We start from the raw sequence: 14,928 nt of genomic DNA, 5'->3' as shown, positions 1-14,928 counted from the left end.
TATACACTGGAATATACATATACATCTTTCTCTCTCACTCTCTATGCCTATATATGTATTTGCAGCAATTATGCATCTATCTATTCATATATTGGCCACTCCTGGAGGTTAAACTTAGGTCCTGGGAACTCCCTGGCAGTGAATTTGTTTGAGGCTGCTGTGCTTACATTCATCCCTTGATGCATTGGCATTCCAGGCCCTAAGTTCAAATCCTAGAAGTGTCAAAGACAATAGGTGGATTAAGAAACCAATGTTGACCTGTTCTGCTGTCTGTGGAAATATGGTTTCCTAAGTACAATATATAATACCTATGTAAATACATATATATGATGTACATTATAAATGTATATAAATATTTTGCCAGTCCTGGGGCTAGAATTCATGCCCTGGGAAATGCTCTTGACTTTCTTTTATTTAAGGAGGGTAAGCTTCCACTTCACCACAGCAAAATAGAGTTACCCAGGCCCTGATTTCAAATCCAAGGTATGGCAGATAAAATGTCCCAAATTCCAAGCTAGGACCTTAACTTTTTTGGGGGGGGCAGGCACGGGGCTTGAACTCAGGTCTTCACAACTCTGCCTCAGCCTAGATTACCCTAGGCTGGGGTGCAGCTTTTACACCCACAGATGATCCAAGAATCGTAGGACCCAATTTCAACTCCCAGCACTGGCCAACAAACAAACAAACAAACCAAAATGGAAGAGGAAAAACCAGAATGTTTTACACAACAGTTTTACCTTTGCTTCTTTTCACAGTGACCATCCTGGGTCTCACTGACTTGGCTTGAAAATTGTACATGACTTTGCATGGCTGAGGCTGGTGGGCTGTCAGTGAAGCCTGAGGTTAATGCAGACAACTGGGCCCTGAGTTGGATCCTGGGACTCCCACATACACATGGTTGAAGATCCTAGGAAACTGGTTCCTATCTTTAGGAACACTAATAGAATGTTTCAAATGTGCTAATTGAATTACTAATTAACTAGTCTTTCTAATATAAGATTGTATACATTAAATATAGGTCATTGATTAATTTAATTAATACTTTATTAAGTCTTCTACTGTGATTAATTAATGGAGGAATAATTTTGGACCAAATAATTAGTAGCAATAGAATATACAAAAGTAAGATATAGACATCACTCTTTATATACATTTATGCACTAGTATCTACATAAATGTCTGTCTGTCTCTCTTTGTATATGTTTACAGATGCATATACATATGTAAATACACACACACTGCATTTTACACATCTATGTGTTTATATATTGCCCACTCCTAGGGCCAAATTTGACTGAAAACTCCATTTGCATCAGACTGGTGTGCTAACATTGACCCACCCCCCATTCATGAAGTGGGCTTTCTAGGCCCTGAGTTCAAATCACAGAACTGCCAAAACTTAAGTAATCCTGGTGGAAGAAGCCAAATGTCCCACTTGTCTTCCTTATCGGTGAAAGTCCTGGGTCTCAGGAATGAGGTAAAGTACATTGGCAAATCTATATCCTATGTAATAAGATGTAAAAAAGGTTACGTGTGTAATCATACTCACTAAAATACATAAGAAATAAATAAAACACAAAATAAAATGAATAACCACACTAACTGCAATATGCAGTAAACATGTGTATGTAAATATGAATCCTGTATTTAAAATACATACGAATATTATTTTTGCAAGAGCTAGGACTTGAATTCAGGCCCTGGGACAGGCCTGACTTTCTTATCTACCATCACAGTGAGCTTCCCCTTCTCCCACAGTGCTGTAGATGTACCTAGGCCCTGAGTTCAAATCCCAGGACTGGCAGAAAAAATGGCATGACTCCCAAGCCAAGCAGCCTCATAATTTTTAAAATATTTTAATGTATTTATTTATTTATTTATATTTATTTTGTCAAGCACAGAGCTTGAACTCAGGGCATGGCAACTCTGCCTCAGCATCGATCACTCCAGGATGGTGTGCAGCCACTGGACCCACAACCTGAGTTCCCGGGGCCCAAATGATGACAGGAATAATAAATACATAAAACAACACAGAAACAAAGAAGAAAAACATGAAACTGGCAGATGGCTGCCAGTTTTACATTTGTTTTCGTTGCAAGGTTACCTTCCTGTGTCTGAATGACATGGCTCAAAGTGTTGGAAACCTGGCATTGCTGAAGGCTGAAGGGCTACCAGGGAAGCCATAGGCCAACATGGCAACATAGGCCCTGGGTTCAAAGCTTGGTCCTGACTCCTACAAATGGTAGGAGATCCTAATAGTCTCATTCCTATTCATAGGAATACCAATGGATGGTTATGAATGTCAAGGTTGAATAAGTTGTTCCTGAATGATACCGATGGATTTTCATGAATATTTTTGACACATTAAAAGAATACTATTAATTACATGGACTCAATAGTTTTAATTAACAAATTAATTAACAATTCATTAAGGATGAAAACAATAATATAAATTACATAGAGGCATTAAAAATACCCAAATATTGGTAGGAATGTAGCCTATTTAACTGAATAATGTATAGACATCTCTGGCACTCTATAAAGATCTATATTTATTTGTGTACTACCATCTGCATATCAATCTGTTCTTATTTTGTCAACCCCTGTGGCTCCATCTCAGGTGCTGGAAACTGCTTTTCAGCTCCATATGCCCCAGGCTGGCATACTGACAATCACCCATTCATGAATTGGGCCTTGTAGGTTGTGCGTTCAGATGCCAGCACTCACAACAATTGATTCATAGAGTAAGAAACCCTTGGTGACACAGGTTTTCCTTTGCTGTGAAAGTCCTGGATGTCAGGTTTGAAGTTTCATACATAGACAAATCTATCCTATGTAATAAACGTAATAAATAGTCCATGTGTAAGAACAGTCAATAAAATAAATGGTAAATAAATGAATAAAACAAAAAAATGAATAGATACACTAAGCACAATATGGAGTCAATATATGGGGCTGAATCTCAGGGCCTGGGAATAACCTGGCAGCTGAATTGGCTAGAGGCTGCTGTGCTAGCAGCCACCCATAAATGACTTGAGCCTTCTCGGCCCTGAGTTTAGATCCCAGCACTGCCAAAAATGTAATCATAGAGTGGGAAGCCGAATGTGACACATGATTTTCTTTTCTTTGAAAGTGCTCAGTGTCAGGTAGGTTGTATAATTTGGATGCAAATCAATATGTTGAGTAAGTAGAATGTCACAAAGGTAAAAGAAGTCATAGGTGGAAGAATTGTCACTACAATAAATGGTAAACAGATTGAATTAGTAATGAATCATTCTACGATAAAATTAGATGCGGTAATTATAGGATGTGGATTAAGTTTAATTAATATTTTATTAAGTATTAACAGAATAAAAGTTTCATGGAGACATAAATACCTAATAATTGGTAGTAGCACATGATTCATAATTTAATAATATATAGACACCTGGCTCATTCTATAAAATATTTAATTATATGTATGGATGTATGTACATATATGATAAACAATAACAGGATATTGAGTATTAATTAATGCTTTATTAATTGTTAGCTGGGACACATCATTAAATGGAGTTATAATTTAATACCTAATAATTGATAACAATATTATCTAGAATGTAATAATATAGACATCTCTATTTTGTCTATATAATATTTATATACAACAATCTATTTATACCTCCTTTACTCCTGGGGCTCAGTGATTGAGTGCTCCTCTAGGAAGGACAAAGCCCTGGATTCGATTCCTCAGTGCCACATAAGCAGAAAACCTGGAAGTTCTGCTGTCTTTCAATCAATTGAGTGCTAGCCTTGAGAACAAATGCTTAGGGAGAGTGTCTAAGCCCTTACTCAAGCCCCACCACTGCCACCAAAAAATGGTAGAATGTTCTAACTGCAATTATAGAAGAACAGGACTTCAAATACCACATCACAGAACAAGCTAGGAGTCTGGCACTGACAGTTGCTACCTACCTGACTTAGGCATATGTAAACAGCTGCAACCCAGCTCCACAGAAGCAGATGCTGCTGGCTTACCCCCATCATCCTGGCTGCTTGGGAGCTTTAAAACAAAGCTCTGGTAGGAAGTACGTGAGACTCTTGGAGATGTGGCTCTAAGTAGTAGAGCCTTAGCCTTGAGCAAATGTTATTAGAACAGTATCCCCATGCGTTGAGTTCAAGCCCTATGGGTAGCCTGCTCCCCCCAAAAAAACACCCCACTAAACCATTACATGTGAACTTGTGTGATTTGGGAAATGTTTCTCAAAGAATGGTGACACTGATGAAAGCAACCTAATTCTAATGACAGCTTGTAGAATAGAGGTATGTGCTGAGTCCTTCATAGGGTGCTCTGTGCTGAGTCTGGCATAGGGTGCTGTGTGCTGAGTTCTTCACAGGGTGCAGTGTGCTGAGTCCTGCATTGGGTGCTGGGTGATGAGTCTTCACAGTATGTTGTGGGCTGAGTCCTTCAAAGAGTGCCATCTGCTGTGTCCTTCACAGTGTGCATTCTTTCATATGGTCCTTGTAAGAGCTACACAACTGAGATGATTATGCAGACAAGAATATGGAGATGCAGATATGTCCCCATGGCAGGGACAAAATTATATATTACTGAAGAGTGGGTGAGTTGTTTACTGCAGACAATTGTTTTGTTTTGTTTTTTCTCAGTCATGAACCTTGAACTCGCGGCATAGGCACTGACCCTTACCTCTTGGGCACATGGCTAGCACTCCACCATGTGGAGCCAAGGACCCCCTTGCAGTAGAGTGCCACAGCCTAGGGGTCTATAGCTGAGGTCTGTCAGACTGCCTTCTCAGGAAGCTGAGATCTGAGGATCTGGCTTCCAAACTATGCCAGTCACAAAAGATCCCATGAAACTATTATCTCCAATTCACCACTAAGAAACCTGAAGTGGAAGGTGGATGCTTGTCACTCATGCTTGTCATCCTAGCTCCTCAGGAGGATGAGATCTGAGAATCATGGTTCAAAGCTAGCCTGGGCAGTGAAGTCCTCGAGACATTTAATTCCAATGAACAATGAGAAAACCTGAAATGGTGCTTTGGCTCAAGTGGTAGAGCACAAGACTTGAGGGAAAGCACACAGGCCCAGACTTCAACTCCTACAAACAAGAACAACAAAAAAGAAAGAAAATAACAGACCTGAAGTAGAGGGCTGGGAATGTGCCTAGATGCTTTGCATCTATGAAACTCTGGATTTGATTTCTCAGGTACACATCACTAGAAAAAAGCATGAAGTGTCTCTGTGGCTCAAGTTGGAGAGGGCTATTCTTGTGCAAGAGAAGTTAGGTACAGTGCTCAGGTCCTGAGTTTAAGCTCCAGGACTGGTGTATGTGTGCACGCTCGAACACACACACACCCACACACAGACCAGAAGTAAAAGCTGTGACACAAAACGGTAATGCACTGGTCTCCTGCACTGAGCTCATGGTCAGCACCCAGGTCCTGTGTTCAACCCCAAAATTTGCCATCCAGGGCTCAATTAGTAGAGGTCAAAGGTTTCAAAACCTAATGTGCTTCAGCAGTCCTAGATGACAGGAAGCATGGTGAGATCAAACATGTGCTTGGATTTTCAAAACTTCCGAAAAACAAGAAGAGGCATCATAGTCCCATCATTACCCACAATGAAACATTTCTTGAGGTTAAGTGGCCTAGTTGTCTGCCAGAAGGACTCCTGAATTATATTGAGCACTGTATCTGAACACCAGAATATAGTCTTACAAAGGCAGGATTAGTGCTGAGAACTTGGCCTGCCAAAGGAGGTGGCACAAATGAAGGCTTCCTGTTAAAACGGAGCACTGGGGAGAGAGATAGCTTGGGTTACAAAGAGGACTTTTTGTCCTGACCTTCAGAGCCCATCCAAACTCATCCTCACTAATTGGCCCATATGGAGTTGTTTGTTACACAGCTGCACAGGACTGAAGCAGTTTGTCTGCCTGTACAGACAGTGAGACAGACTTCTTCCAGCAGGCCTGGGAGGCAGAGAAACCCTGAGGCTGCACTGGGAACTGTGAGGAGAGCCCAGGGAAATGCACTGACATGAAAGCAGTCTCTGTGTTATGAAATCATTATATTGAAAACAAATTTTCTAGCTTGGTGCCTTTCATAATAGCTACTCTGGAGCTTCACCTATAGGAATACATCCACACATACACAAAGACATGGAACCAGTTCCTGGGGTTGAACTATGAGCATAGGCCTTGTCTCTGAGTTACATTTGCTCAAGAGTAGTGCATTAACCTTGAGCAACAGCCCCACTTCTGGGTTTTCTGTGATCTCTTAGAAATAACAGTGTCATGGACTTTCCTATGCTGGTTGGATTCAAACTCAGATTCTCTACATCTCAGCCTCCTGAGGAGCTGGGATTACAGTCAGCAGCCACTGGCACCTGCCTTTCTTTTCTTCTTCATATTTTAATCTGGACAATTTGACTACTTAACAGCATCATTCCAATGCCTTGAATTTATAAGTAAACTACTCAATGTTCTTTATAGGTGCTTTCTCTGAGAAGGATTTTCTCTCTTCCTCTTCTCTGTACACAGGTTTGAAGCCAAGAGTGAGAAATGATTGTGACATGATTTTAGGAGCAAATGTCCACAGGACATGCCAGTTCATTCACTTATCATTGAGCTACAGTGAATTTAATGTCTCAGGATGAGAGGTCCAAAAACTGGAGCGATCCTCATACTGTCTGAATTGCTCCTTAGGCTTATAAAATTACCTAATACTTATGAGTGTTTTGTGTCTCCAACCTGAAGTATTTAGAACATACTAGAAGCATCTTCATGTTTCCTTTTTTCTCTAGTACATCTCGAGATTTAGACTAAGGGTTTGTATGGAGCAGATCCTCGGCGAATCCCTGAGAAAAGCCACTTGAATTCTCAGGAGATCTCTGTTCAAAGCCAGCCCGAGCAGGAACATCTGGGAGACTCTTATTTCCATTAAACCACCAGAAAACCAGAAGTGAATCAGTGGCCCAGAGGGTAGAGCTGCAGCTTTGAGAAAGAAAGCCGAGCAGGAGATACAAGCCAGACCAGACAGGAAAACCTGTTAGGCGCTTATGTCCAATTAAGCCAGATGGCTAGAAGTGGAGCTGTGGCAGTGGTAGAGTCTCAGCCTTGAGCAAAACAGCTGAGGAACACATAGGGCCCTGAGTTTAAGCCCTGATAGGGCCACCAAAAAAATTCAAAAAGAGAAGGCCAAGTTTATGTATCAGGGTCCTACTTACTTATGTGTGTATATTACCTCCCTGAGTGCAAACAGATTGTATGTATTGCTTCTCCTTTTATGTACAGATTTATTTTTCAGATAGGCTTGTTGCACATACTGCATCATTCTCTTCTTTTCAGGCCCATGGCTTTTTTTCTTCCAGAGTTCCAGGCCTGAGTCCTTATATGATGCAAACATAAGATCTCAGCTGCCTTTATTTACATATTATTATGAGGCCAAGGCAGGAACAGTCACAAATCAGCCAGGGGAAGAGAAGATCAGGGTTTTTCAAATAACGGGTATTCAGAAAATTAAACTTGGGGAATGTAAAAAGGTAGCATACTTATGTATAAACTACCATTAAGAAAAACATAAGAGGGCTCGGAATGTTGATTAGTGAGAGAGTGCTTTTCCCTGCCATGCAAGAAGCCCTACAGAGGGTTTGATCCCTCCTCTGTAGCACATGCATAGAAAAAGCCAGAATGGGTGCTGTGGCTCAAGTAGTAGAGTGCTAGAGACAGTGCCCAAGTCTTGAGTTCAACTCAAGCACAAGTAACTTCTCATCACCAAGGGAACCCCAGGAAGTTTTTGAACAGATGCCCTTTCAGAAGTGGAAGTCAGAGTGTCATAGGCTTTCCTGCCCTGGCTGGCTTCACCCTGTGATTCTCAGACCTCACCCGATGAGCAAGGGTGATAGGCCTTAGCTACTGGTGCTCTGCTAGGTCAGAACTGTAATGACATTGACAATACAAGTGAACTGCTTATCACAAAGGTCTTGGGGAGCATATTAAGCCTTTCTACAATGGACCTTTCAGAACTCTGTAGGACACAAGGTTATAATGCTAGAGTCTGAGAGGCTGGGCATATGGATCTGCTAAACTGGAACCTTGAGCTCTGATTCCAATTCTGGTGTACATCAGCTTGAGCGATCATTTTCCAGAGAATGTTCTCCTAATTAGCAAATAGGAAAAGTACTTTGAAAATGCTCACTTTTTTCCCATTGTGTGTCTCCAACTCAAGCCTGGGCACTGTTCCTAAGCTCTTCATCTCAAGGCGAACAATCTACAGCTTGAGCCACAGCACCACATGGGGTCTTTTGCTGGTTCATTGGTGATAAGAGTCTAACAGGCTTTCCTTGCCTAGGCTGTCTTTGAACTGTGGTCTTCAGATCTCAGCCTCCTGAGAAGATAGGGTTCCAGGTGTGAGCCACTGGCATCTGGTCTATTGTTTTGCCAGTGCTCGGGCTTGAACTTAGGGCCTGGGTACTGTCTCCATGCTTCTTTTTCTCAAGGCTAGTGTTCTACAACTTGAGCACTCCACAGCTTCTGGCTTTTTCTGAGTATGTGACACTGAGGATTCAAACCCTGGCATTAATGCATGTTGAGCAAGCTCTCTACCACTAAGCCACATTCCTAGTCCCACCCTTAAAATATTATCCCTCAACTTGCCTATCCTCAAGGAAAGGCTTCTGAGTATAAATCATCAAAGAAATCCCTATAGGAAGGTGTTAAAGATAAACAAGATAAAGCTCATATTTGGGAGAGTCTGAACATGTGAAGACTGTGACAAATGACTCCATTTAACTATGTATCATGTTTCAACAGTTAATAAAGTATTAATGAAAAATGAGTCAATGTCCTAAATTATTGTGTATAATTCTATAATAGATGTGCAAAATGTAATAAATATTATGTGAATAATAATATTAATACAATAAACAATAAGTAAATGAATAAAATATAGAAATACAGAAATACAAAATCAATAATAAAAAAACATAGCTTGTATTAAATATACACATATAATACATAACATATATTACACATGTACATAAATATTATTTCCATTATAGGGACTTAATTCAGGCCCTGGGAACTCTACCCTGAATTTCTTTTCCTCAAGGACACTGAGCTTCCCCTTCACCTACGAGGCAAAAGAGTTACCCGGATGGTGAGATCTAATCCCAGCAGTGGCAGAATACTAGCCCCAGTTCCAAGACAGTGACTTAATTATTTTTAATGGAAGCAGTTATGTTTATTCAGTTCCATACTGAACATTTTAAAAACAGCAGTGTATAATTTTGTATATCTATTCAGACATGCTTCCCTTACCTGCAAAGTGCTTCTCCGAGTTCTAAATTGTTTCCTTTTTTGTGCATTTTTTGTTGTAAAAATTTTGTATAGAGGGGTTACAGTTACATGAGCAAAGTAATGAGTACATTTACTATTGAGCATTGTTGCCTCCTCCTTTGTTTTCCCTTTGCCATTCCTTCCCTCCCTCCTCCACAGCTATGCCCCCACCCCCCAGCTGAGGTCAGTGAATTAATTTTTGTTTTTTGTTTTGGGATTGGCACAGGATTTGAACTCACGTAGTAGAAACTCTGCACCTTCCCTCACATAGCTACAGATTTACCAAGATCCTGAGTTCAAATCCCAGGTTAGGAAAGAAAACTGGCAGAAATTCCAAACCAGGGGAATTTTTTCAATTTAGTTAAATAAATAATTTATTTATTTATTCTTTTTTTTTTTTTTTGCCAACCATGGAGATTGAACTCAGGTCGCGGCAACTCTACCTCAGCTTCAATTGCTTTAGACTGGGCTGCAGCCTCTCACCCATCGTCGATCCTGGGATCCTAGGCTCAGAGCTCGCAGGAAGAAAAAAAAAGTGGGACAGCAAAAAAAGTGGTGAGCTGCAGGGGACTGGGGGTTTTACGTTATTTTTTTCTTTGCAGGGTGACCATCCTGAGTCTGAATGACATGGCTGCAAAGTGGAGCTGAATTGCTACACTGCTATTCCTGAAGGCTGGTGGGCCATCAGGGAAGCCACAGGCCAACGTGTCAACATAGGCCCTGGGTTAAAAATCTAAGTCCTGACACCTACCAATGGCTGGACAGCACAAGAGACTCATTCCTATGCATAGGAATACTGATTGAAAGAGTAGTTCATGCATCAGTCGAGTCTAAAAGTGGATGTAATAATCTTAGGATTCTGATTGATTTTAATTGATATTTTACTAAGGATGGAAAGAATAATATCACTTCAAATACAGTATAATAAATACCTAAGAGTTGGTAGGAATGTAGTAGGTGTCATTCAGTCAGATAGATGGCTCTGGCACTCTTTACCAATATGTATTAATTGTTTACCACCATTTGCCAATCCATGTATCACTGTTTTGGCCAAACCTGGGGCTCCATCACAGTGCCTGGGAACCACCTCACAGCTTCATTGGCTAGAGGCTGCCGTGCTCACCCTTACCCATTCATGAATTGGGCCTGCTAGGCCCCACGTTCGGATCCCAGCACTGCCAAAATTTATTCTTGGAGTAAGAAGCCGAGTGTGACACATGTTTTCCTTTTCTGAGAGAGTCCTGTGTGTCAGGTATGATAGTGAACACATCTACAAATCTAGATGCTATGTGATAGGAAGTAAACAATGTAATAAACGGGATAGGGGTCAAAAGAGTCAATAAAATAAATGGTAAATGAATGAATAAAACAAGAAATGAAATGAATAACCATACCAAATATGATATTGTCTGACTATATGGAAGTATAAATCCTGTCTTTAAAATGTAAATAAAATGTAAATAAAATGTATACAAGGAGTATGTTTTCCAGGACTGAGGCTTGAATTCAGGCCTAGGGAACAGGACTGACTTTTTCGGCTTCAGATATGACATGATTTCCCCTACCCTGACAGTGCTGCTATTTACCCAGACCTTGAGTTCAAATCCCAGGCCTGGCAGAAAAAATTGCATGAATTGCAAAACAGAGAGATAAATAATTGTTTTTGAATTTTTAAATTGTTTTAATTTTTTTAATTTAATTTTTTTGTTTATTTTTGACCATGCACATGGCTTGAACTCAGATCGTGACAGCTCTGTTGCAGCCTCCAGAACCAAAGCCAATCCTGGAATCCTAAGACCTGATGTCTGACAGGAAAACAAAATGAAAATGACACTAACACAAGCCGTGAGCTGCCCATGGTAGGCAGTTTCTTGGCTTTGATTCCTTGCACGGTGACCATCCTAGGTCTGAATGACATGAATGCCACCCACAGCTGACCTGTTATTGCTGAAGACTGGCAGACTGTCAGGAAAGCCATAGGCCAACCCCGCAACACAGTCCCTGAGTTCAAATCCTGGTCCTGACACCTACCATTGGCAGGGGATCCCAAGAGACTCCTGCTTGTGCTTAGAAATTCCGATGGAATGGTATCCAACTCATGATTGAATAGTTCGTGCTGCGTTCTAGACTCAAATTAGACGCAATAATCCTAGGATGCTGATTGAACTTAATTAATGGTTAATTAGGCATGAAAAGAATAATACTCCTTCAATGAAGGCATAATAACTACCTAAGACTTGGTAGGAATGTAACAGATGTCATTGAATACTAGATACACGGCTCTGGCACTCTGTACTAATATGTATTTATTGGTGTACTACCACCTGCCTATCCATGTATGGCTATTTTGGGCACGCCTGGGGCTCTATCTCAGAGCCTGCCAAAAATTTCCTCCTGGAGTAAGAAGCCAAGTGTGACACCTGTTTTCCTTTTCTGTGAGAGTGCGGGGTGTCAGGCATGATGGAGAACAAGTCTACAAATTTAAATGCTATGTGATAGTGTGTATATAATGTAATACATTGTTAGGTGTCATCACAGTTAATAAAATAAACTGTAAATAAATGAATAAAATAAAAAGTACAAGGAATAACCACACCAAACATGATATAGACTGAGCACCTGTCTGGAAGTTCAATCCTATCTATAAAATACATGTAAGGACTATGTTTTCCAGGGTTGGGGCCTGAATTCAGGCCAGGGAAGAGGCCTGACTTTCTGATCTTCAAGCATAGAGAGCTTCCCCTTCCCCCAGAGTGCAACAGAGTTACCCAGACCGCGAGTTCAAATCCCAGGCCTTTCAGACGAAAAATAGCACACATTCCAAGCCAGGGAGCTTCATTAGGTTTTTTCATATTTTTTAAAGTTCACTTTAAGGTTCACCTTTATTTCATACATTTTGATTTTACAACATGAGAGATTTTCAAAAAGGGGTTTAAACACTTATATTTCAGCATAGCACATTGATGTTTCCCTTTTGACCATCTGCCATGAAGAGTGAGAATGAAAATGAGTACATCATTCCTCCCTAGAGGGACAGTTGATGTTATTTCTATTTAGAGTCATTTCTATAACTATAAACTCTCTGCAATTGTATCATGTGAGTTTTCCTCATACCTGCCACAAAATACACTAGGGAAGTCCTCATACCACAAAAGGTTGGGTTTCTGAATAAAAATTCACTTCTTTGAGGACAGTAGGTACTTGTAAGCATTTTGGGAATAAAGTGAATTGTAAAATGAAAAACAAAAACATTGGGACTGGGATGTAGCTCAGTAGTGGAGTAATTGCCTAAAGAGCCTAATACCCTGGAACTAAAGGAAGACAAGTTTCCTGAAGCTCAGAAGGTTAGAATTTTATGATCTGTATGAACAAACTTCTTTCTTCTTTTTTTTTTTTGTCGGTGGTGGGGCATGAACTCTGAGCTTGGCTGCCCACCTTCAACTCTTCAACTCATGGCAAGTGCTCTACCGCTTGAGCCACAGTGCCGTTTTTGGATTTTTGGAGATAAGGGTCTCACGGACTTTCCTGCCCAGCCTGGCTTTGAACCACCATCCTCAGATCTCAGCCTCCTCAGGAGCTAGGATTATAGGCATGAGCCACTGTTGCCTGGTGCATGAACAAACTTCTTAAAGATTGATTCTGAGTTAAGAAACTTGGAAAACACTTTTAGTAGAAATAATTTATAATGCCATGGTTAAGACACTAATTCAGAAGTATTTATTCATTGGCTGCTTTCTTAGTTTATTTAAAGATATATATATATATATATATATATATATATATATATATATATATATATACTTTTTAATATATCTACATATATATTGTTAAAACATAGCTTTGAAGTGTACCTAAAAGCATATGTGCTCATGTAAAGTTATACAACTACACAAGCTTGATTTTTTATTTTCAGTTTGTTGGTACCATAAATTAGGTGGGATGTGTATACTGTTGTTTTGTTCTCTGTTTTTGGAGGATTTCTCTCTGCTTTCTTCCCCTACTCCCCTCTCTCTGCACTTGAATTGACCTTGCTCTTTCTTGGCTTGACTGTTCATAGCTGATTTTCTACCACTTCAGTCATACCTGTAGCCTGGATTTTTGCCAGTTAATTGGAGATGTCATCTCTCTGGCTTATCTGCCTGGATTGGCTTTGAAACTTCATCTTCCAGTTCTCACCTCTTGAGTGGCTGGGATTAAAGATGTGAGCCACTGGGGTGCGTAGGGATGAATTCCACTTTAGTTGATGGATTCTTTCTGTTTTTCTAAGCATGGGATCATCTACTATAGAATTTCTGTGAATGTCCTGGGTCTGAAATAAGATATATAATACATATGCTAATCTGTATACTTCTCAAAAGATGTAATCCATTTAATACAAGTTATAAGTGTAATAATAGTCAACATAAATAATGAATGAATGAATAGTGCAAAAATAAAATAAATACACACTAAAATAATATGCGGTAAACATAAATATGTAGATATTAATCATTATTTCAAATGTGGATGAATATTAATTTAACAGGACTGGGTATTGAATTCAGGCCTAGGGAACAGGCCTGAATTGCTTGTCTTCAAAGATGGTGAGTTTCCCCATCCCCCACAGTGCATTAGAGTTACCCAGACTCTGAGTTCAAATCCCAGGCCTTACAGGAAAAATAAAAAGTATGAATGCAAAGCTGGGGAACTTCATTAGTATTTTTACAATTTTTTTTCATGGGGCTTGAACTCTGGCCTTGGGCTCTGTCCATGCACTTTTCAGCTCAAAGCGAGTGCACTACTGCATGAGCCACAGCACCTCTTCTGGGTTTCTAGTGCTTTATTGGAGATAAGAGTCTCATGGGCTTTACAGCCTGGGTTGGATTTGAACCACAATCCTCAGCCTCTTGAGTAGCTAGAATTACAGGTGTGAGACACTGGCCCCCAGCTATTTTTAATATTTTAATATTTTATTGATAGATTGATTGCCAATCACAGGGCTTGAACTGAGGTTGTGGCAACACTGCCTGAGATTCCATCACCCTACGCTGGGATCATGCAGCTTCTGGACCCACAGCCGATTATGGGATGGTACGCCTCCGGGGCTGACAGGAAAACAAAATGAAAACAGCAAAGAAAAAAATGGCCATCTGTGCATGGTTGGCCGTTTCTTGGTTTTTCCATCCTTGCATGGTGACCATCCCGGTTCCAAATGACATGGCTACATCCTGTAGGTTACCTGGCACTGCAGAAGGCAGGTAGGCTGGCAGCGAAGCCATAGGCCAACCTGGACAACTAGGTCCTGAGTTTGAATCCCGGTCACGCCACTTACAAAGGGCTGGGGAGCCTAAGAAACTATTGCCTATCCATAGGAGCACCAGAGGAACGTGAACAATGTCATGGTTTGATGAGTAGTTCATCAATCAGTCTAGCAGAAAATTAGACCCAATGATCACAGGACATAGACTGATTTTAATTCATAGTTTATTATGCACTAAAAGAATACTATTGCTTAAATGGAGTCCTCACTAAAGACCTGAGAATCTGTAGGAGCGTAGAATGCATCATTGAACACTAAATAGACATTTCTGGCCATATGTAAATATCTAAATTAA

The sequence above is a fragment of the Dipodomys merriami genome, unplaced genomic scaffold, assembly GCF_024711535.1.
Source record: "Dipodomys merriami isolate MVZ:Mamm:240054 unplaced genomic scaffold, mDipMer1.0.p SCAF_100, whole genome shotgun sequence".
NCBI classification, from domain to species: Eukaryota; Metazoa; Chordata; class Mammalia; order Rodentia; family Heteromyidae; genus Dipodomys; species Dipodomys merriami.
The sequence above is the reverse complement of the archived record's forward strand: the minus strand, read 5'-3'. Positions refer to the sequence as shown.